The following is a 23,219-nucleotide window of genomic DNA, read 5'->3' as shown; positions in this document are numbered from 1 at the left end:
TAATATTGACTGTTGTCATCTGATTTTCTTTACAATAAGAAACTATCCTCTTATTCAATTAGGAGATTTTTATCAAGTAAGTTTGTTCCTTCTTCCTTTCCATAATAGCCATTCTAATGGATGTGAAGTAGTATCTCACCGTGGTTTTGATTTGCATTTCTCTGATGATTAGTGATTACCACTATCTTTTCTTTTTTAAATTTTTTTATTTGTTCTTTTTTGTTATACATGACTACCACTATCCTTCATATGCTTCTTAGAAATTTGTATATCATCTTCAAAGAAATGTCTATTGAAGTTTTTTGCCCATTTTTTTTTTTAATATTTATTTATTAGTTATTGGCGGACACATCATCTTTGTTTGTATGTGGTGCTGGAGGATCGAACCCGGGCCGCACGCATGCTAGGCGAGCGCGCTACCGCTTGAGCCACATCCCCAGCCCCATTTTGCCCATTTTTAAATAAAGTTATTTAGTTTTTTGTTGTTGAGTTGTAGGAGTTTTTTACATATTCTACACATCACTCTCTTATAGGATATATAGCTTGCAAATATTTCTTCCCATTCTGTAGGCCGATTTTTTCACTTCATATTTAGTATTTTCAAAATATAACTTCTACATAATGTTGGCCTGCATTTAAAAAAATGCTATTTTAGATAAGTTTATTTGTTCCTATGGTTATACAAACATTGTTGTTATCTTTTCTACTTCTACCTGCAAGTATGGGTCAAGATTCAATGGCAAGGGGCTGGGGTTGTGGCTCAGTGGTAGAGCACTCGCCTAGCGTGTGTGATCCTCAGAACCACATATAAATAAATAAATAAGTAAAACAAAAGTGTTGTGTCTGGGACTGAGGATATAGCTCAGTTGGTAGAGTGTTTGCCATGCTTGCACAAGGCCCCAGGTTCGATCCCCAGCACCAAACAAACAAACAAAAGTATTGTGTCCAACTACAACTAAAAAATAAATATTAAAAAAAGATTCAATTGAAGTCAAATTCAAACTAATTTAAGAAAAACTGGTAGTCATAGCGTTGGATTTAGTAGCTCACATTTCTAGATCTTAAAAGGAGAAAGTCTGGAAATAACTTCATATGATTGCATTTAGGATTTAAAATCCATGAGATTTTTTCTTTTTTGTCATTTTTCCTGCGTGGGCCCTATTTTCTAATATTAGTGGTTGTCATGGGCTGGAACCACAAGCAGCTTTTGCCTCAACTAGCCACACATGAGTACTTTCTCCTTGTAACAAAATTTAGACTACACTGACATGCAAAGTAAATAGTATAAACTTCTCTTCCATAGCTTCAGTGTTGCAGAAATTCAGGGGTATCAGTTCATCAAAGTTATGTTAATAGGCTTCTACCACTGTGACAAAATACATGAGATTAAAAAGTTAAAAAGAGGAGGTGGTGATGTAGCTCAGTGGCAGAGTGCCTGCCTAGCATGGGTCAGGTACTAGGTTCAATCCTCAGCACCACATAAAAATAAATAAAATAAAGGCAGGCTGTCCATCTACCACTTAAAAAAAAAAAAGTTAAAAAGAGGAAAGGTTTGTTTTGGCTCATGGTTTTAGTTCATGGTCACTTGGCTCTGTTGTTTTGAGCCTATGGCAGCATAGTACATTATGATAGTAGGAATGGAAGGCAGAGGAGGTTGTTTTTTTCCATAGTAGTTGCAAAGCAAAAAGGAGATAGGAGGGGGACAGGGTTTCAATATTCCCTCCAAAAGCATGTCCACAATGACCTAACTTCCTTCCAATAGGCTTCACTTAAAGATTCTACCACTTCTCAATAGTGCCACAGGCTGGCAATCAAGCCTTCACCTATGGGTCTTTGGGGGAACACTCCCAAATCATAGCAATAATCTTTGTGAAAGGCTATATGCTCTCCAGAGAAAACTGTGCTTTTATTAATTTATTTAATTTTCTTTCTTCATTTATTTTGGTGCTGAGGATTGAATTCAGGAGCACTTTACACTGAGCTACATCCCCAGTCCTTTTTACTTTTTTATTTTGAGACGGGTCTTACTAGTAGCTAAGGACCTTGCTAGGTTGCCAAGATTGTTCTTGAACTTGTGATCCTCTTGCTTCAGCCTCCTGAGTTGCTGGGATTACAGCTATTTTTCACCACACCTGTGTATTTATATGCCAAGAACGTAACCTCTTGGTTTTTGCTTGCACAAATAACTCCCAATCTTTACCATCCATATTAGAGATAGTATCCCTCAGGTTGTCAGTCAAAAGTTGAGTACATATATGACCTAAGTTAAGTCAATCAAAATCTCTCTCCTTGTAATTTGAATATTGAGCTGAAAAATTCAAAGACCTGCTGGAGCATATTTCTTCAAACAGAGTATCAGGAAGACATTACCTACCATTTGTTGCTTCTTTTCAGTTTCTTAGGGCTGCACGATACCTGTTCTTTCTAAGACCCCATTCCACATATTTATTTTCCTGATTACTTTTTAAATTCATTCTTTGTTTTTTCTTCCTTCCCACCTTCTTTCCTTCCTTTCTTGTTTCTTTCTCTCTCTTCCCTTCTTTTCCCTCCCTCTTTTCCTTTTTTGAGTGATGGAGATCAAGTTACCCAGGACCTCACATGTACTACGCAAAGACTATACCATCCAGTTACATTTCCAGCCCTGTTTTTTTTTTTTTTTTTTGCTTTCTTAGTCATTTACATTTGTTATTTACCCCCAAAGAACCCAGATACAGAAAATCACATGTATTTTTTTTCTTTTGCCATAATTGGGAATATACTATATTGTTCTACAACTTAATTTTTTTTCACTTAATTCTATCTTGAAGACTTTTCCACATCAAAAATGATGTAGCTCATTCTTCTGAGCTTCTTCATAGATACATGCATACACTTTATGTAAATGTATAGGGCAACTCTACACATATGATTGGGAGTCGGGTGACTTTCTACACCCCACTCCAAATCATACAATATTGTTACCTCCTTTTCAATTTTAATAAGCCATCTTATACATATTTCTATACTTATATGTGGACCTGTTATAAATTTTTGTTTTGTTTTGGTGCTGGATGTTTTATCGCTGAGCTATATCCCAAGCCCTATTTATTATTTATTTTTGAGGCAGGGTCTTGCTAAGTTGCTGCGGCTGGTCTTGAACTTGTAATCCTTCTGCCTTAGCCTCCCGAGTTACTGGAATTATAGGCAAGAGCCACCACACCAGCCTAAGTTATAAGTTTTAATGGCTGACTGACATTCCATTGTCAGGATATAAATTAATCTATTAACTTCTTTAATGAATATTTGGGTTATTTCCCCTTTTTTATTTTGGGTGCTAGAGATTGAAACCAGGACTTCATGCATGCTAATCATACATTCTACCACTGAACTACAGTGCCAGTACCCTTTTGATATATATATATATATATATATATATATATTTTTTTTTTTTTAACTTTTTAGGTATATATAGACCCAATACAATGCCTTTATTTTTATGTGGTGCTGAGGATCCAACCTGGGTCACCCCCGTTCTAGGTGAGTGCTCTACCACTGAGCCACAATCCCAGTCCCCCCTTTTGATATTTTTAAAATTTAAACTTTTGTTTATTTTTTATTTTGAGACAGGGTATCACTAAGTTGCTAAAGGTCTTACTGGATGCTGAGTCTGGCCTTGAACTTTCAATCTTCCTTCCTTAGTCTCTCAAATTGCTAAGATTATAGGCTTAAAACACTTTTCCCAGCTCCCTTTTGATATTAAAAATATGTACATTTGTCCAATTGTTTAATATGCTAACTACCCAGAAAGAGCCCTGTTCATTCACAGATTTATACATTAAATATTTTTAAATAATTAATTTTTAATAAGATATATGCATAAGGAAAAATGTTAAAACAAAAGAGAAAGGATTAAGTACCAAGTGGAGATTATATAATGCAAATTTGGTTTAACATTAAAAAACTAATCATTGTAATTCACCTCATTAACAGAATAAAGGACAAAAATCCTTGATATTAACTTAATAGATGAAAAATGTTTTGGGCAAGATTCAAAGTCATTTATGATTTTCAACAGTAATGTACTTTATATCTTTTCTTTCTTTTTTTTACTGGGGATTGAACTTTTTTAATATTTATTTTTTAGTTGTAGTTGGACACAATATCTTTATTTATTTATTTTTATGTGGTGCTGAGAATTGAAGTATTAGCCTCTCATTTTTCATTTTGAGACAAGGTCTCAAAATTGACCAAGCAGGCTTTGAACTTGGAATCTTCCTGCCTCAGTCTCTAGAGTGGCTTGGGATGTGCCATCGCACCCAGAAACTGTATTTATTTTTTTTAAAGCTTTTTTTTTTTCACCATAAAGAAAGGGCTAGGGTTATGGCTCAGAGGGAGAGCGCTTGCCTAGCATGCATGAGGCACTGGATTCGAACCTCAGCACCACATAAAAATAAAATAAAGATATTGTGCCTAATTATAACTAAAAGATAAAAATTTTTTAAAAAAGAAATGACATGGGCTGGGGATGTAGCTCAGTGGTAGAGTGCCCTCCTTGCATGTGCGAGGCTCTGGGTTCGATCCCTAGCACCACATAAAAATAAAGATATTGTGTCCAACTAAAAAAAAAAAAACTAAATAAAGAAATGACAAATATTTGAAGAGATAAATATGTTTAACCTAATCTGAACATTATACAATGTACACATGCATCAAAATGTTACAGCTATTCCATAAATATGTATAATTTTATCTATCAGTTATATAAAAGTCAGTAACCTAGAAAGGAAAGGGAACTTCTTTGATAGAGGTCATCTAAAATTAACTTACATTTGTGTGTGTGTGTGTGTGTGTGTGAGTGTGTGGTCCTGGGGATTGAACCCAGGGCTTTGTGCACGAGAAGCAAGCATTTTACCAATTGAGCTATATCTCCAGCCCAAACTTACATTTTACTTAATGGTGAGCCATTTCCCACGAAGACTGGACACAAAGCAAAAATGTCTATTCCTACTTTTTTTCAACATTGTGTTGGAAATCCTAGCTAGTGTAATAAGGCAAGGAAAAAAAGAAAGAAAGAAAAAGCATAATGATTGAACATCATAAGTAAAACTGTTGGTATCTGCAGATGGCATAATTGTCCATGTAGAAAACCCTGAACTCTAGCTGGGCATGCTGGCACATGTGCTAAGCCTGTAATCCCAGCCTGTTAATTCCAGCGGCTTGGGAGGCTGAGATAGGAGCATCACAAATTCAAAGCCAGCCTCAGCAAAAGCGAGGTGCTAAGCAACTCAGTGAGACCCTGTATCTAAATAAAATATAAAATTGGGCTGGGGATGTGGCTCAGTGGTTGAGTGCCCCTGAGTTTAATCCTCAGTACAAAAAAAAAAAAAAAAAAAAAAAAAAAAAAAAAAAAAAAAAAGAAAAGAAAAGAAAAAGAAAACTCTGAACTCTAGAACTCTACCCAAGAAATAAATAAAAAGCCCTTTTAGACTAGTAAGGTCACAAAATAGCTATAATATAAATAAAAATACTTCCATGGGCTAGGGATATAGCTCAGTTGGTAGAGTGCTTGCTTGCATGCACAAGGCACTGGGTTCAATCCCCAGCACCACCCCCCACACACACATAAATAATTTCCATATATTAGCAATAAATTATTGAAATACCAAAGCTTTTTAAAATTTCAACTGATAATTTTTTAAAATTTACTTTTTAGTTCTAATCAGATATAAATGACAGTACAAAGCTCTTCAATTCATTGTCTAATTCAATAGAGCACAATTTTTCACTTCTCTGGTTGTGCATGAAATTGAGTCACACCATTCTGTATGTTGATAACTGCCATTCGGACTGGTGTGAAATGAAATCTTAGATAGCTTTTATTTACATTTCTCTAATTACTAGAGATGTTGAACATTTTTTCATGTATTTGTTGATTGATTGTATATCTTCTTCTGATTCAGAAGTGTCTGTTTAGCTCTTTAGCCCATTTATTGATTGGGTTATTATTTTTTCAATATTTATTTTTTAGTTTTAGGTGGACACAATATTTTTATTTTATTCTTATGTGGTGTTGAGGATCAAACCCAGTACCTCATGCATGCTAGGTGAGCACTCTACAACTGAGCTACAATTCCAGCCCAAGTTATTATTTTTTATTTTTTGATGTTTTTGAGTTCTTTATGTATCCTGGAGATTAGTGCTCTATCTTACATGCATGTGGCAAAAATTTGCTTCCAATATATAGGCTTTTTCTTCACTTCATTGATCGTGTCTTTTAATTAAATTAATTAATTAATTATTTGTTTAGTTGTAAATGGATCCAATACTTTTATTTTATTTATTTATATGTGGTGGTGAGAATTGAACCCAGGGCCTCATACATGCTAGGTAAGTGCTCTACCACTGAGCCACAACCCTACCCCTGATTGTGTCTTTTGCTGAGAAAGAACTTTTTAGTTTGAATCCATCCCATTTATTGATTCTTGATTTTATTTCTTGCACTTTAGGAGTCAGTCTTGTTAAGCAAGTCAGGGCCTAGGGCTGGGATTGTGGCTCAGTGGTAGAGTGCTCACCTAGTATGCATGAGGCACTGGGTTTGATCCTCAGCATCACATAAATGTAAAATAAAGATATTATGTCTAACTAAAACTAAAAAGTAAATATTAAAAAAAAAAAAAAAAAAAAAAAAAACAACTCAGGGCCTAATCCAACATGATGAAGATTTGGGCCTACTTTTTTTTCTATTAGGCATGGGGTCTCTGGTCTAACTCCTAGGTTCTTGATCCATTTTAAGTTGAGTTTTGTGCATGGTGAGAGATAGAGGTTTCATTTCATTTTGCTGCATATGGGTTTCCATTTGTAACAGCTATAATAACCATCTATCAAGGAATGAATCTGCTTGGCAACATGGCACACATCTGTAGTCTCAGCAGCTACTCAGGAGGCTGAGGCAAAAGAATCACAATTTGGAGGCTGGCCTGGGTAACTTGGAAAGATCTTGTCTCAAAATGAAAAAATAAAAAATCTGGGGATGTAGCTCAATGTTATAACACCCCTGGGTGTTCAAGGAAAAGGATTCAGATTAAAATATTTCTATATCTAGGCTGAAAGTTTCAATCTCTTATAACAGCCCTTAATTTGTTTCTATGGCCTCCCAATGTTCATGACACATGAAGATGTCATGACGCCAATATGAAGAATGACTGGTCTAGTTGGATCTGTCCTCACTGACATATCCATGCTCTTGGGAAATGCAGGTACACAAATTATCTGAAATCTCTTAGAGTGAATCCTTGCCAGTTGGGCCATATTTCTCTTTTAAAAGGGACTTTAATTCATATAACTTGTATGCCCCAAAGCTTCCTTCTCCCCATTTGCTAATTGCTTTTTATAAAATTTGTACATACACCAATGCACAATTGCCTATAAACTATAGAGGGCAATTGAATTCTCAAATAATGTTTTAACATTTGTACTCATTGTAAACAGATTTTTGCTCTAGAGATACTTTCAGGAGACATTTTGTTCTCTCCCTAATAGCAATATTTTTGGAGTGTTTCTTCCAGTCAGCTTATTTGCAGAATTGTTTAAAGTAACACTAATTTTACTGCAGCAATTGAAACAAATGTTTCCATTTTGAAAGTTTCTGCTGGAAAAATAAAGATTTGCAATTCAAATGAATGGAGAGATTGTTAGATTGTGGAAGGTAAAACGGATGTTTATACTTTATTATTTATTTATTTATTTGGAACTGGGGACTGAATCCAGGGGCACTTAACCACTGAGCCACATTCCCGGCCCTTTCTGAAATTTATTTATTTATTTATTTAGATACCAGGGATGATTGAACCCAAGGATGCTTAACCCTTGAGCCACATCCCCAGCCCTTTTTTTTTTGTATATTGTTTTAGAGACAGGGTCTTACTGAGTTGCTAAGTGCCTTGCTAAATTGCTGAGATTGGCTTTGAACTCCAGATCCTCCTGTCTCAGCCTTCAGAGCAGCTGGGATTACTGGTATGGGCCCTTGCACCCAGCTGGTTTATACTTTTTTTTTTCCTCAAGAAAGAGCATTCAAAATATCTATTATTAAATGTTTTTTGGATGGATATAGTAAGTTCTGTATAAGTTCTTATGAATTATGATTGATAGCATAGATGTCCTAATTCTTTATTTTCAGTAGACAAGTGCTCATTAAAATGGATCTCTAGTGTTAGCAACTAACTGAAAGAAAGTGCACAGAACCCTAACACATTGCTTCACATTAGGTTAAGCATATAACAGTTTTCTGTTCAGAAAAATCATAATCTAGAAAGTTTTTATACCTTCCCCCAAACGGGGTTTCTTGTATTTTGAAGGACTGCTATAAAAATAAAATTGACTTCAATTTAATACATAATTTTAAATTTTGAAGATCTCTAAAGGTTTTAAAGATTAAAAAAAATTTTTTTTGGTTGTCAATGGACTTTGTTTACATTGTAGTGCTTAGAATCAAACTCAGTGCTTCACACATGCTAGGCAAGTGCTCTATCACTAAGCTACAACCCTAGCCTGGTTTTAAAAATTTTAAAGGTTTCAAAATACATGAATGTGTGAGCTCAAAGTTTATAAAGATTAGTGCTACCTATTTGTATATAAATTGGTGTTTATCAATGTGCTTCTCTGATGTCTTGTGAAACAATTTTGTTGACTTTTAGAGCATTTATTAAAAAAATACAAGGTTGGATTCTTAGAACAAGGTTTAAGAATAAGGTTTGACTGGGTGTGGTAGCGAGAACCTGTCTCAAACTAAAAAATAAAAAAGAGCCAAAATACTGGGATATGACTCAGTGGTAGAGGGGGGGGGGAGGTTTAACTGATTCTATGGGTTTTTATTTGCTTTCTTTTATGGTATGGATATTTAACCCAGGAGTATTCTACAACTGAGCAACATCCCAAGTACCTTCTATTCTTTGGTTGAGACAGCCTAAGTTGCTTAGGCTGGCCTTGAACTTGTGATCCACCTGCCCCAGCCTCCCAAGTTGCTGGGGTTCCAGGCATGTATCACCGTGCCAGGATTGATTTATTGACTGTTTTCTGATATAAGTAAAAGTGAAGCCCAGGGGCTGTGGCTGTGGCTCAGCAATAGTGCACTATCCTGGCATGTGTGAGGCACTGGGTTCGATTTTCAGCACCACATATAAATAAATAAAGATCAACCAACAATTAAAAAAAATTAAAAAATAAAAGTGAAGCCCAATCTTCTGTGCCTTATCTTGTCTTTATTTCCAACTAGAGACCCCTAAAACCAAAACTTGGAAAAGACCTTCCAAAACCCATTTAATTTAGTTTACTACCTTCATGAAAATAAAAACCCAAACTCTGTGGACTATTGGCTCATGTTGCTTTTGAACACTTTTAGTAATACAAACTTTCCTGAAAAAAGCAGACTTGTTTTGGTACCAAGCAACAGTAATTGTTACATGAGTTACCTGAGTCAACACTAAGGTGAGACTGATAATATACGCATCATCTTCTATTTCTCATAAAAGCCTTACAAGTTTTTTATTAAGTGTAATTTATTGGGTTATTACTTTTTAAGAGACATGGTCTCTCCCATGTTTCCCAAAAGCCTGGGCTTAAGCACACTTGGTGCCTCAGTGTCCCCGGCAGCTGGGACAATAGGTGTTCTCCACTAGGCCGGCATTATATCTATCCAATACGTGCACACAAAAAATGAAAGAAAAAGCAGCCAAAAAGGGGTCTGATAATTTACTTAAGATCACACTTCTGAGGGGATGAGGTTATGGCTCAGTGGTAGAGCGTTTGCCTAGCATGTGTGAAGCACTGAGTTAGATTCCAGAACCACATACAAATAAGCAAATAAAATAAAGGTATTGTGTCCATCCGCAACTAAAAAAAAAATAAAATAAAAAAAAAAAAAAGATCACACTTCTGGCAAGTGGTAGAATAAGGGTTCACACCAGAAATGTTAACTGTGTGGCTTCCCAATGCAGTGTAATATTTACCTACATAAAGGGAAGACATCAAATAAATAAACATAAACTGGGCTTGGTGGTGCACACCTATAATTCCAGAGACTGGAGAGGAGGCAGCAAGACTGCAAGTTTGAGGCCCCTGACCTCAGCAATTTAGTGAGACTCTGTCTCAAAACAAAATTAAAATGGACTGGAAGGGCTGGGGAATGTGGCTCAAGCAGTAGCACACTCGCCTGGCATGTGCGGGGCGCTGGGTTTGATCTTCAGCACCACATACAAATAAAATAAAGATGTTGTGTCCACCAAAAACTAAAAAAAAAAAAAAAAAAAAAAAAAAAAGGACTGGAGATGTAGTTGTGAAGCCAGAATTAAAAGAAGCAGTCAATATAGATAGGTAAATCAGGTCAGATGGATCAAGGAGGCCAATTTGGGTCTGGGAAGTTGGAAAGGGATTAAAATATAAAAGGACTTTAGAGCCCTTCCTCCACCCTTATCCAGAAAAGCTGCCCCTGCTCCAACCTGTTGCAAAGATAACCTGTCCCAGGGATTGTCCCTCTCTACAGGGAGTTATAAAAGTTGTTAATGCACGCTGTGCTCCCACCTGGGCCTAGTCACTTAAGCAGAAAGGAGAGAGATAAAGGGAACAAAGGAAGCCTAGGACATATAAAAAAGCTAGAACCCCCTCACTTCTTGGGATACCAGGATACCAGCTATGGCCCCCTTCTCCCTCCTGAGAGAAGTCTATGTTACCCCTTTTTAAATAAACTGTGCTTTATATACTTGCCTCGGCATGCTTCTCTAATGTTATACTTAGTAACTGGAAGTATTAGTAGCTCAGTGGTAGAGTGCCTCTGGGTTCAGTCCCCAGTATAAAAATCAAATCAAATAAACAATTAGTAAACCTATGTTTCAAGAAAAGTTTCTTTGAACAATAAAAATTAATGATAAACTGATTTCATTCAATATCTCTTATTAAATCCTGTATTAAAATTATTCAGAACGTCAAACCTAGCCTTTTTAAAAATCACGTGTCCATGTGAAATAAACTCACTACATATCCCCAAGACTTCCTTGTCATCAGTATTTCAACTCATAATTTGACAAACACACAGACATCCCTAGTAAGGATAAAGTTCCAGATCTTTCTTTGGATGCCAGTTTCGAGACTTCGAGTGTCTCTGATGTATGTGTGTCTGACTAAAAGAATAGCCGAATCACACCCAAAAGTGAATCCTTTTAAAAATCTATAATACAAAGGAAGAGAATTAAGGCATTCCAACCGCCTTTTAGCCTAACAGCTCTTCTTCCCAAGCCTACATACCTATTCCCTTCCTATTTTTTTGGTGACATAATCCCGCAGGCTGGAGGCAGAAGGGGCGACATCCTGGCTCCAGCTCTGCTTATACTCCAGCCTACCCGGGCCCAGGAGGCACAGATGCCAACCGGTCCGTGCTGTCGGTCAGGGAAGCTGGGAAAGCGCAGTATGAGGATAGAAGCAGGGCGGTGAGGTGAGAAGAGCGAATTCGTGAGGGGCCACAACCGTCAGACGAGGGGCTAGGAAAAAAAGAACCTTTTCCGAAGGCTACAGAAGCATGGGAAGCGTGAAAAGCTGCGCCTGGTGCGCAAACTCGCCGGTCAGAACCGCCGCACCATCAGCCAGTACTCGCGGCCGCCGCCCGGCCGCTAGGAAGGAGGCGGCGCGGTTCCCCGGCTTGGCCCAGTCTGGCGCATGCGCCACAGCCCATCCTCCGCTCCCCTCCCTCTTCCTGGCGGGTCTGGGGCGGCGGCGGCCGCGGCGGCGGCGGCGCGGTGACGTCAGGGCGTTGGGGCAGCTCCTGTGACAGACGGAGCTGGAGCGGCGGGGCGGCGGCGGAGTCCGGCGGCCGAGATAGCGAGTGAGCGAGCGAACGAGCAGCGACCCGAAGGTCTAGGGAGCGAGAAAGAGCAGGAGGGGAACACTCGGGCGCGAGCGAGAGAAACCGCGAGCGCCGGGCTTGGGCTCGAGCCCCGGAACGGGCGAGAAGCCCGCCCGCTCCCCTCCCCTCCCCCTCCCCGGGACCGGGCCCAGCGCGCCATCCTCCCCCTCCCTCCTTCCCTCCCTCCCTCCTTCCTCCCTTCCCTCTCCCTCTCCCCCTCCCCCGCCGGTGGATGGGAGTGAAGGACGGAAGAGGCCCTGCGGAGGCGTCGGTGCAGCGCTCCGGTAAGGCGGCAAGGGTCTGTGCCCTCCCCTCTGTTTCCTCCACCGCGCTTGGGTGGCTGCGGGCCGGGCCCGGCGGCCTGACGATGTGGCTGCGCCGGTCCCCTCCCTCCCATTCTCCCCTCCCCCTGCCGCCGCCTCCTCCTTCTTCTTCTCTCCTCGCTCTCAAAATGGCGGCCGCGACGGCCGTTGAGTGAGAGGCACGGAGAAGGGGGGCCTGGCCGGGGAGGGCGCTGCCCTCGTTCGCGTCCTCCCGGCCCGGGATCGGGGGCTGCCGGGACCGCCACGACTCCGCCCGCGGTCTTCCCAGACAGGGGATCGCCCTCCTCCGCGGTGACTTAGCAGGAAAAGTATTCTTGGGTAGGAAGGGCGTGGGGAGCAGGTTGCTCTCTGATCTTGGGGAAAGGGCTCGGCCCTCCTTCTCTCCCCGGCCGCGGAGGCGAGCTCCGCAGTCCCCACCCCTCCGCGGCTGTCGGCTCGGGGCCCAGGCTTAGGCACCTACCGGGCCTTCCAGGCGTTCCGTCCCCCACCTGTCCTTAGGATGGGGTTGACCTGAGGAGGATGGACCGCCGCCTCCCAGTCTCCCCCCTCCCCCACACCGTTGCAGTGGTCCAGCCTCTGCGGCCCGGCCCCTCTGTTCGAACAATCTGCAGCATCCACCCACCAAATCGGGCAGGGTTTTCTTTTCTGCCACCGGCTCCTCGGACGGGAGTTGCCTTTTGACGTTGTTAACACTGAGCTTCGAGGGCCTCTGCCATTTCCCTTCCTCTCATCTCATCTCCCCATTGCTTTAGGAAATGCAGTGCCTGTATCTATTTACCCTCTAGCCTTCCAGGTGAGAAAATGCCTTTGAGGTGGTGGCAGGTTTTGGCTCTTCCTCTCTAAAACATCACATTGGAGAGGAGGATATTTTCAGTATTTGAGATAGGGGAGAACAAGGTGCCCGGCTTTATTTGTTTGTCTTTCTTTAGTGACTTAGCAAGAAACTCCTTGAGAGAAGGGCAGGAAATTTTCCTTTCAGGTTGGGGTTTGGGTCCAGTTCATATCAATCGTTTAGTTAAGAAATTGTGCTTTTGAAGAGAAGGACCAGATTTGTAATCTTGTTCTCAATGGGCGATGTCATGCCAAGGACTCCCCCCCTTTCCTTAAGAGGCTCTCAGGAGAAAATAAAGATAACTCTTGTTATTCCAGCCTTTACTTTGAGCACACAGTCCTTAAGACTCATAACATTTTAAAGGCTAAACAAAATATTTGTGCCATTTTTGGCAATTCTTTTTTTGTTGGGGGTGGATTGTTTTGTGTGAATTTCTTTTTGAGGCTAGGGCGGAGGAGACAGTGCTTGGGCCGCTTATACAGTAATATTGTCATCCCTCCCCTTTTGCCACAGTAGTATTTGCTTAGTTCTCCCTACCCCCAGCAGAGCTTAATTGCTGCAGGGTTCAATCCCTTAATGGGGAATATTTTCTACTTGTATATGTTGGTAGTGATATAAGGTTGAAGATGTTAAAAGCTTTCACGTAAAAAATTTTGGTTTGGTATTAAGACATTAGACACCTTTTAATCTCTAATGAGCGTCTTTCAGAACAGTTTTGTAAAATAATTGGCAGGTGCAAACTGAGGTTTTTATTAAAGCAAAAGAGTAATTTATGGGCTGATTTATTCTATTATAAATGATCATTGTTTGGATTGTTAAGAAGGGACCTCCTAAAACAAATTTAAGCTAGTATATTTTTTTGAGATCAGAGAAAGGAACCCAATTTTTTGCATGAAAAACATATTTCTGAATATGTTGATTTTGATGGAGCAATCTCTATTTTGGTACCTCCTCCCACCTCTTTTTAAAAAATGGGCTAATATTTGTGTATGCTGTGAACAGCCATTGAGCCGAGAAGACTGGGTGGAGTAAGGGAACAGGAGCTGTGAAATGCCAGATTGCCCTTTCATAGAATTTTTCTCTTCTATGTTTTATAAGGTTGATACTAATTGTTGCTTCAACAAAGGCATTTCTCTATAGTAAATCTCAAAATCTCATGTTTTCCAAATTTTTTGCAATATGGGCATTGAATAATTGGAAGAAAATACAGTATCCCTGCACTAAAGCAGACTTATTGTCTATTAGTGTATATATGTAAAATACATATACACACATATATACTCTTGTTAATTTTTTATTGTTCTAGTCAAATAAGTATAAATTAATGAGTTATAGAAATAATTGGCAAGAAATAGTTGGTATTCTACAAACAAATCTGATAAGAATAGTACAAATGTTTTCTTTTACTTTAGCTTGCACTAAAACAGTCATCTGTCTTTGATTTTTAAAAAATGAACATGAAAAATGAGGGAGGGAAAAGGATAAAATAACTTGCATTATAGGCTCTTTACATGGATCTTTTTCTCTTGTGTCACCCCTTGAAAGGGACTTTTTTGTGAGATACTACCCTAAGGGAGGATAGGTCACTTTAACATCTTGAATGGAGCATTCATAAGTAGACATTTTTAAAAAACAATTTCAAATTAATGAGATAAATATGATTTTGATGAGCCTTGTAATTGTTTTGTCAACTTATATGTTTTTACATTTTTGTTCTTTTTAATGTGATTAGAAAGTGGAAGGGTTAATATAGTAAGGAATGAGTAGGTTGGGAATGATTATTCACTCTATTGTGTGTCTAACCTATCCCCATCTCTACTATTTGTAATTATAAAAGTACAAGGTGTCAGTTTTTCAGTGATCATGATCTTCAGATAATTTGGTGTGTGTGTATGGTTCTGATACATGTGGCAGAATATTTTGCTTAATTTGGAGATCAATTTTTTAAAATTTTCACAATCTTATAAATATAAAACTTTTAATGAGCTTGGGATGAATTTTATTTTCAGTGGAGTTTTTGGAATCTGCTTTAAATTTTCTTATAGATATTTCCAGGTAAAATATCTTTCCAGGTAAAATACCTCTTTAGTGTATATTTAGTGGAAATATTCTGGGAAGGAAATCAGTATCTCAAAATTTTTGGTGTTCTGGCTTAGAATATTCTTGTTGCTTTGTCTATATTTTAAAAAAGAAAGGAATAAGTATTTTCCTTTTGGTTATATACTAAGGCGTGCGCGCGCACACACACACACACACACACACATATATATATACACACATATACATATATATGTCTGTATGTGAATGTGATTCACAACTTGTTGTCTTGATAAATAAGCCACAGAAAATGTAGAAGTTGTCAACATTAAGATGGAGATGTATTAAAAAACAAATCCAAAGCAAAATATTAGGCAGAAGGCTTTTTCCAATTTTTATCATTGAGCTCTAAAGCAGTGAGTCATGCATGCTTTTGCCAAAGGAACTTGAGGCTCAAGTTGATTTTTTTTGCTATTTTTTTGGGTCAGGGGGTACTGGCGTTGAATTCCGGGGCATTTTGACCACTGAGCCACATCCCACCCCTGTTTTGTATTTTATTGGAAACAGGATCTCACTGAGTTACTTAGCACCTTGCTTTTGCTGGGACTGGCTTTGAACTTGCAATCCTCCTGCCTCAGTCTCCCAAGCCACTGGGATTACAGGCATGTGCCACCGCGCCTAGCTGATGCTCACATTGATTTTAAATCTGATCATGTCTGCTTGTGGTCCTGATTATAATATAGTTTTTTTTTTTTTTTAAAGTTCTAGGAATAAAACCCAGGGCCCACTAGGCAACTGGTGTAAGATTTAGTTATACTTTACAGACTGAGATGTTTTACTTGCTTTTAAGTCTCTTTTATGAAAATAATTCATTATGTAGGTAACCTGTTTCTGTGTACTTTGGAAAGAGAGAATTATGTTTGAATTGGAAATTCTTTGCCACTGTTATTTCTTCTACAATTGTTACTGTATTTTTTCTTTTTTTTAACTGGAAAAGTTGCTCTATTAAAATAAAACTAATGAGTATACAATATGAATACTGAAGCAAAAAAAGCAAATCTTCTATTCTCCTGAAGATCATTAACTATAAAGTGAACCTTAGTTGTTGAAGTCTAAGCATGTTGGGAAATCTGCATTTCATGAAGAAAGATGCTGTATTATGTAACCCAATAGTTAACTGCAGAGAAGGCTTTTTGGATTGTTCTAGCTTTGTTGCTGGTTTGGTATGACATTTAAATGGAACCTTAGTTTAACTTCTGCTATGTGTATAATTTTTATACTCAGCATGGCAGTTACAGATTTTAATTGATATTTGTGCTTTATACTCATCGATGCATGCATCATATATGCTTATTATTTTGATTTATTGTTTTGTGTTTAAAAGTGGCTTTTTGTTGAAGTAGCTAGGACTAATCTGCATTTATCAAGGATACATCTGGAAAGGTATTATCATTTAACATTATCAAAAATATTTCTCAAAAGCTTCATAAATATAGAACCTGGTCCTCATTATCATTTGTTCTCTCTATTATTTTTAAGTTAGATTGATACTTCTTTTTTTAAGAGAGAGAGAGAGAATTTTTAAAATATTTTTTAGTGTTCGGCAGACACAACATCTGTGTTTTTTTTGTATGTGGTGCTGAGGATTGAACCCGGGCCGCATGCATGCCAGGGGAGTGCGCTACCGCTTGAGCCACCTTCCAGCCCAGATTGATACTTTTATGGATGAGAGAACTAAAATTCTGGTAATTTCTTTTATTAAGGTCACAGTTTAATGGCTAGAATGTGGTAAAAATATTATAGTCATTGTACTACTTGGATATTGGCATATATTTCCTTTTCTAATATAAATTCCTTATCTTTTAAAATTTATTTTCTAAAATAATGACAATCTGGTCTTTGTTGCCTGCATCATTTAAATTGGTGTTTAATAACATGATCTTATATTGTTGACTGTTCTGCATATATAAGGCCTTAGGCATTTGAGCAGGAACTGCCAGAAAGTGCCTAATACTGCTTTTAAAGGTAGTATTGATAAGTTGTTAATAACTTGTTATTTGGGCTGGGGATGTGGCTCAAGCGGTAGCGCGCTCGCCTGGCATGCGTGCGGCCTGGGTTGGATCCTCAGCACCACATACAAACAAAGATGTTGTATCCTCCGAAAACTAAAAAATAAATATTAAAAATTCTCTCTCTCTCTTTAAAAAAAAAGAATATTTAAAAAAATAACTTGTTATTTGATTGAAGTGTTAATAACTTGTTGCATTTGATTGAATGCAGTATTATGTGAAAAGAAATGTGCTGGGGCTAGAGGTATATAATTCAGCCGTACATCACTTGCCTAGCATGTCCTAGGCTGTGGGTTAGATCCCCAGCAATCTCAGGGTGGGAGTAGAGGTTGGAAAGTTCTATACTATAGTACTGTGACCCATCCAGAATTAAGGGGATGGGGGCGTGGAGAGGGGCAAGTGTTTTTAGTTCCTCTGTAGAGGTTTTATGTTGTCCAATGGGAACAGGATCACATGTCAACAAAATTTTTAACTATAAAAAAGCGAATTAATGCAACTGGACAAACTACATGCTCATTTTGATAATTGCTTTAGGGGCTCTTTATGTTGACAAGAGTGGGTAATTGAGGCTGTTAAGGAATTTTCTGTCTTTCGATAGTAGTGAAATTAAGAATCTGGGAAAGTTTTAAGAATTTTAATGTGTATGTGGAGGTGCTGGGATTGAATCCAAGGCTTTGCACTTCATATATGTGCTTTATCACTGAGGTGTACCTCCAGCCTTAATAATTTTTAATTTTTGAAAGCATTATAGAAAGTTATATTTATTAAGATTTCATACATTGTGGATTAATCTGGTTTTAACTTATGGCAAAGATAGAAGAATATGTTTTATGATACTAGTGTTTTGTATGTATGAAGCATATCTGTCTCTTTTCTTTTCTTTTCTTTTTTTTTCTTTTCTTTTCGTTTGCAGTACTGGCGGTTGAACCCAGGGCCTCCCACATGAAGTGTTCTATAACTGAGCTACATCCTATCTATTTCTCTCTCTCTCTCTCCTCCTCCTTCTCCTTCTCCTTCTTTTTCTTTTCTTTTCTTTCTTTTTTTTTTTTTAAAACCAGGGATTGTACCAGGGGTACTTAACCTCTGAGCTACATCCCCATCGACTTTTACTTTTTATTTTTTGAGACAGGGTCTTGCTAAGTTGCCCATGCCATGATAAATTGATGAGGCTGGCTTCGAATTTGTGGTCCTCCTGTCTCAGCCTCCTGAGCCGCTGGGATTACAGGCCTGTGCTACCTCACCCAGCATATTTCCATATTTTTATTAAAAATATGTGGACTATAAGCTGGGTATGATGGTGCATGCCTATAAATCCCAGTGGCTCAGCCTTCTGAGGAGCTGGCCTGTAGGCATGTGCCACTGTGCCTGGCTAGAATTATTTTTGTTTGAGAATTTAGTCATTAATGTAAAAAGCCTCTATACCACTTTATGTATGTATGTACGTATATATGTATATGTTTGTATGTGCTACTGAGGTTCATAGTCAGGGCCTTGTGCATGCTAGGCAAATGCTCTACTGCTGAGCTACATCCCCAGCTTTCCCCCTTTTTAAAAAAATAATTTTAGTTTTGAAAAATTTTAGATATATTGAAAAGTTGTAGAGGTAGTGCAGAGAGTTTTTCAATATACTCTGCACCCAGTTTTCTTTAATGGTAATATCTTCAATTTCTGTGGTACAATTGCAGAAATTAAGAAACTAACCTTGGAGGTGGGCACTATGGCACACACCTGTCATCTCAGTTAATCAGGAATCTGAGGCAGGGGGATCACAAGTTCCAGGCCAGCCTGGGCAACTTTGCAAGACCATCTTAAAATAAAAGTGTTGGGGATGTATTGAGTGGTAGAGCACTTGCCTAGCATTGCAAGTGCAAGGCCCTGGACTCAACACCCAGTACTTGAAAAAAAGAAAAGAACCTTGGTATATTACTATTAGCTAAACTTCAGACTATTTGGATCACCAATTTTCATTTAATGTCTTCTTTCTGTTCTAGATCCATTTTAAAGTGTACTACATTGCATTTGGTTATCATATGTCCTTAGTCTTTCTGGTCTGTGATTGTCAATTTTGTTTTTTGTGAACTTGGTAGGCATGAGTAGTACTGGTCAGATGCCCTGAAGAATATTCTCCAAACTGGGTTTGTCATTTGTTTTTTATGATTTAGAATGAGTATGTGGGTTTTCAGGAAGAAAAATATCATAGAGGTGAACTGTACGTCTCATCACATATCAGAGGCTGTGTGATACCTACTGATATCACTGATGATGTTAAACTTCATCACTTAGTTAATGTGGTAGTTGCCAGGTTTCTCTACTGTAAAGTTGTTCTTTTTCCTTTCCTTAGTTCGTCCTTTAGGAAGTAAGTTAGGTTACAACTCCTGGATGGGGGGTTATGTATTACTTAGTAAGGCAGATCTTTCTGTCTTCTCTCTCCTTATTAAAACAAGCTCCTTACCCTCAACTGTCCTGGCCTGGTAGTGGGGATTGAATCCAGGGAAGTGCTACCACTGAGTTTTTTTTTTTTTTTTTTTTTTTTGGCGGGGGGTGGGGTGGGGGGGTGGGGTGATGGTGGCAACAGGGTCTTGCAAAGTTGCCGAGGCTGACCTGGACCTTGCAATCCTGGAGCCTTGTATCTCCTGAGTTGGGATTATAGGCATGTACCACCTTGACTAGCTTTCATTTTATATTTTGACACAGGGTTTCCCTACATTGCTGAGGCTGATCTTGAACTTGATATCCTCCTGCCTCAGCCTTGCATGTTGCTATTGTTACAGGTATGCTCTTCCACTCCTGGCTAGAATCTTACTATAAAAACAACTGGTTAAAAAGAAAAGAAAAGAAGCCAGTGTGGTGCACACCTGTAGTCCCAGTGGCTGGGGAGGCTGAGACAGGAGTCAGCCTTAGCAATGGTGAGGTGGTAAGCAACTCAGTGAGACCCTGTCTCTAAATAAAATACAAAATAGATTTGCTCAGTGGTTGAGTGCCCCTGAGTTCAATCCCTGATAGAAAAAAAAAAAAACTGCTGATAGGTTCATGACTTGAAAGAGATGCTTATTTTATGTTAAGGAGAATTTGTAATTTGGAGGCAAGACAATTCTTGAGAATTGAAGTTGTTATATTTCTTGCAGTTGTTTTTCTATTTGTCCTCCATTGTAACACTTGTATAGAGAACCTCACTTGGTTTTTACTTTTTAAAACGTTATTCAACACCATTACGTTTTTGTTTCCCTTCTAAATTTTTATCATTTTTCTCTTCAGCAAACAGTTATTTTTCTACATGATATACTAAAGACAAGGGATACAAACATGATTGTCAGCTTCTGCCCTCAAAGATCTTAAAGTTTATAAACATATAAAGGTGATAAAATCAAAATATGTATTTGGTGGTATGAGGGCTTAGAGCTTTCAAGTAAGGTTTTTACAAAGGTGTTGGTTGAACATTTTTGAAGAAAGCCTATTATATTTTGGGGGGTTAATGGGGAGAATATTGTTCATTTGGAGAAAGTAGTCTGTACATAAAGAAAAAATTGGTGAGCAAGAGAGATGCTTCACATAGTTTTTTATGGCTGAAATGATGGATAAAGGTGGAGGAGTGACTACCTACTCTTATCTGGCATATAGAACAAGGTGATAATAGATTCTGCATTGGAATTATCTGATGAAAATGTAGACTTCCAGCTCCATCTTAGACTTAGCCAGTCAGAATTCCATAAGGTTACACCAGGCATATCTGCATTTTTAATAAGTTATATAGTTGATTGTTTTTGAGAACCAGTGCTTTTGCCCTGAGGGTACTGGTAGAGAATAATAAGTTGTAATATTGACTTCATTAGATTTGCCTTTTAGAAAGGTAACTGTCAGCATTGTGGAAAATGCAACAGTGGAACTTAGTAGACTAATACTATTTAAGTGGGAGTACAGTTTGAAAGTATAAACTTGAGAACGTTTCATATGTAAAATTGGATGTGGGCAATGAGGGAGGTGAGAAATGAGGAAAGTAATGAGTTGAATTTTTTGGCGGTTGGTAGTTGAGCTATCAAGTAGATGTGGGTATTATTATTATTTAAAATACTTCTTTTAGTTGTAGTTGGACACAAACCTTTATTTTACTTATTTATTTTTATGTGGTGCTTAGGTTCGGACCCAGTGCCTCACACATGCTAGGCAAGCGCTCTGTCATTTAGCCACAACTCCAGTCCAGTGGTGGAAGGATTTTAATAGAAAAATCTTTAGATTCTATAAAGTTGTAGCCATCATTACCTTATACTTATTCAAGAATCATTTTATAACTGGATTGGGTTTTGTCCCTGGACTTCTAAAACTTAAGGAGCTAATATGGCCAGCTTTAGTAATTTAATGAGACCCTATCTCAAAATAGGAAAGAAAAAGGACTGGGGAGAGTGTATAGCTCAGTGAGTGAGTTAGAGTTCCCCTAGGTTCACTCCTCATTACTGGGGGGAAAAATAGACCAAATGTAGGGATTTTTTTTTTGTTGTTGTTGTTTTTGTTGCTGTTTATGGTGTATGTGTTTTAGTATTAGGGATTGAACCCAGGGGTACTAAGTCCTTTTTTTTGTGTTTTTATTCAGAGACAGGGTCTCACTGAGTTGCCTAGGGTCTAACTAAGTTTCTGACTCTGGGTTTGAGCTCCCGATCCTCTTGCCTCAGCTTTGCCAGCTGCTGGGATTACAGGTGTGCGCCACTGTGCCCAGCTGTTTGTGTGTGGTTTATTTATTTATTTATTTATTTTTATTATTTTTAAAAATATTTATCTTTTAGTTGTAGTTGGACACAATACCTTTATTTCACTTATTTATTTTTTTATGTGGTGCTGAGGATCGAACCCAGGGTCTTGCGCATTCGAGGTGAGCACTCTTCCACTGAGCCACAACCCCAATCCCGTTTGTGTGTGTTTAAATGTAATAATCATTAGATGTACTGAAGACATGAGTGCTAAAACATTTGGTGTTTCACAAGTTTAAATAGTGTACTTAACTACAATTTTTATTATTGCTTAGTAACTTTTAGTTAGCCTTTTCACTGCTACGACCAAAACACCCAACAAGAACAACTCAGAGGAGGAAAATTTTACCTGGGGCTCATGGTTTCAGAGATCGCAGTCTTATAAATGGTGGAACCATTGCTCTGGACTCAGGGTGAGGCAGCACATAATGGGGGAAGGGCCCAGCAGAGGAATGTTGCTCCCTTTATGGCAGCAAGGAGGCAGAGAGAAGGGGAAAGGGGCTATATGGAAGATATATCATTCCAGGGTACTCCCCCAGTGACCCACTTCCTTCAGGCAAGTTCTATCTGCCTGTAGTTACCATCCAGCAATTCAAAGTAGGATGGGCTAATCAGATCACAGCTCTCATAATCCAATCTCTTACCTCTGAAAATTCCTGCATTAACAGGAGCTTTGGTGGGGGGACTTATGGACTATAACCTTACATAACAATTAAAATGGATTCTTTCATCAAAATATATTTAGTGCACTCTGTTAGGGAACTATGCTATATAGTATTCAAAAGTGCTCCAGAGGTGACAGAAGAAGTAGAATCATAAAAATTACAAAGTGGGGGAGGGCATAACATTACAAGGGGCTCATTATTACTGGAGAATGAGCAAGGTGAGGCTTGATTAGAAATGAAACTTGAGAGCTGGGGTTGTGGCTCAGTGGTAGAGCTCTTGCCTAGCACATGTGAGGCACTAGGTTCGATTCTCAGCACCATGTAAAAAATAAAAAAAAAAAGGGATTATATCCATTCAGAACTAAAAAAAAAAAAAAGAAAGAAAGAAAGAAAGAAATTTGATATGTAGGCAAAGACCAGATGCTAATTGAAGACTTTATAAGATATGAACTTTAGGAAATAAGGAGGAAGCATAGTAGGGTGACTAAGAGTCCAGACTTTGGGGCTTAGGAACTTGGATTCACTGCTGCTTATATAACTGTGTTATATTGGACTAGTTAATTTCTCCTAGCTTGTTGTGAGGAGTTGTAAAACAGTACGTAGTGTATAGTAAGAGTTATATAAATATTTGTTGAATAAATAAATAAACAAGTAAATAAATAAATAAATAAAACAGGCTGGTGAA

The 23,219-nt window shown here is 38.4% G+C and overlaps 1 protein-coding gene across 2 annotated transcripts in view; it reads left to right on the top strand.

Annotated features, from left to right (window-relative positions):
- Nucleotides 1-11,775: 11,775 nt before the first annotated feature.
- Pafah1b1 (platelet activating factor acetylhydrolase 1b regulatory subunit 1) overlaps nt 11,776-23,219 on the top strand; it is a 79,941-nt gene continuing 68,497 nt past the window's right edge. Inside the window, exon 1 of one of the 2 annotated variants that reach the window (XM_026388777.2) lies at nt 11,776-12,153. The gene's annotated coding sequence lies outside the window, so the exon portion shown is untranslated. Of the gene's footprint in view, nt 12,154-12,358; nt 12,511-23,219 lie in introns of those variants that run through there. The other variant, XM_026388778.2, reaches the window with a different exon arrangement.

Source organism: Urocitellus parryii, chromosome 7 (assembly GCF_045843805.1).
Source record: "Urocitellus parryii isolate mUroPar1 chromosome 7, mUroPar1.hap1, whole genome shotgun sequence".
Classification (NCBI taxonomy): Eukaryota; Metazoa; Chordata; class Mammalia; order Rodentia; family Sciuridae; genus Urocitellus; species Urocitellus parryii.
The sequence above is the reverse complement of the archived record's forward strand: the minus strand, read 5'-3'. Positions and strand labels throughout refer to the sequence as shown.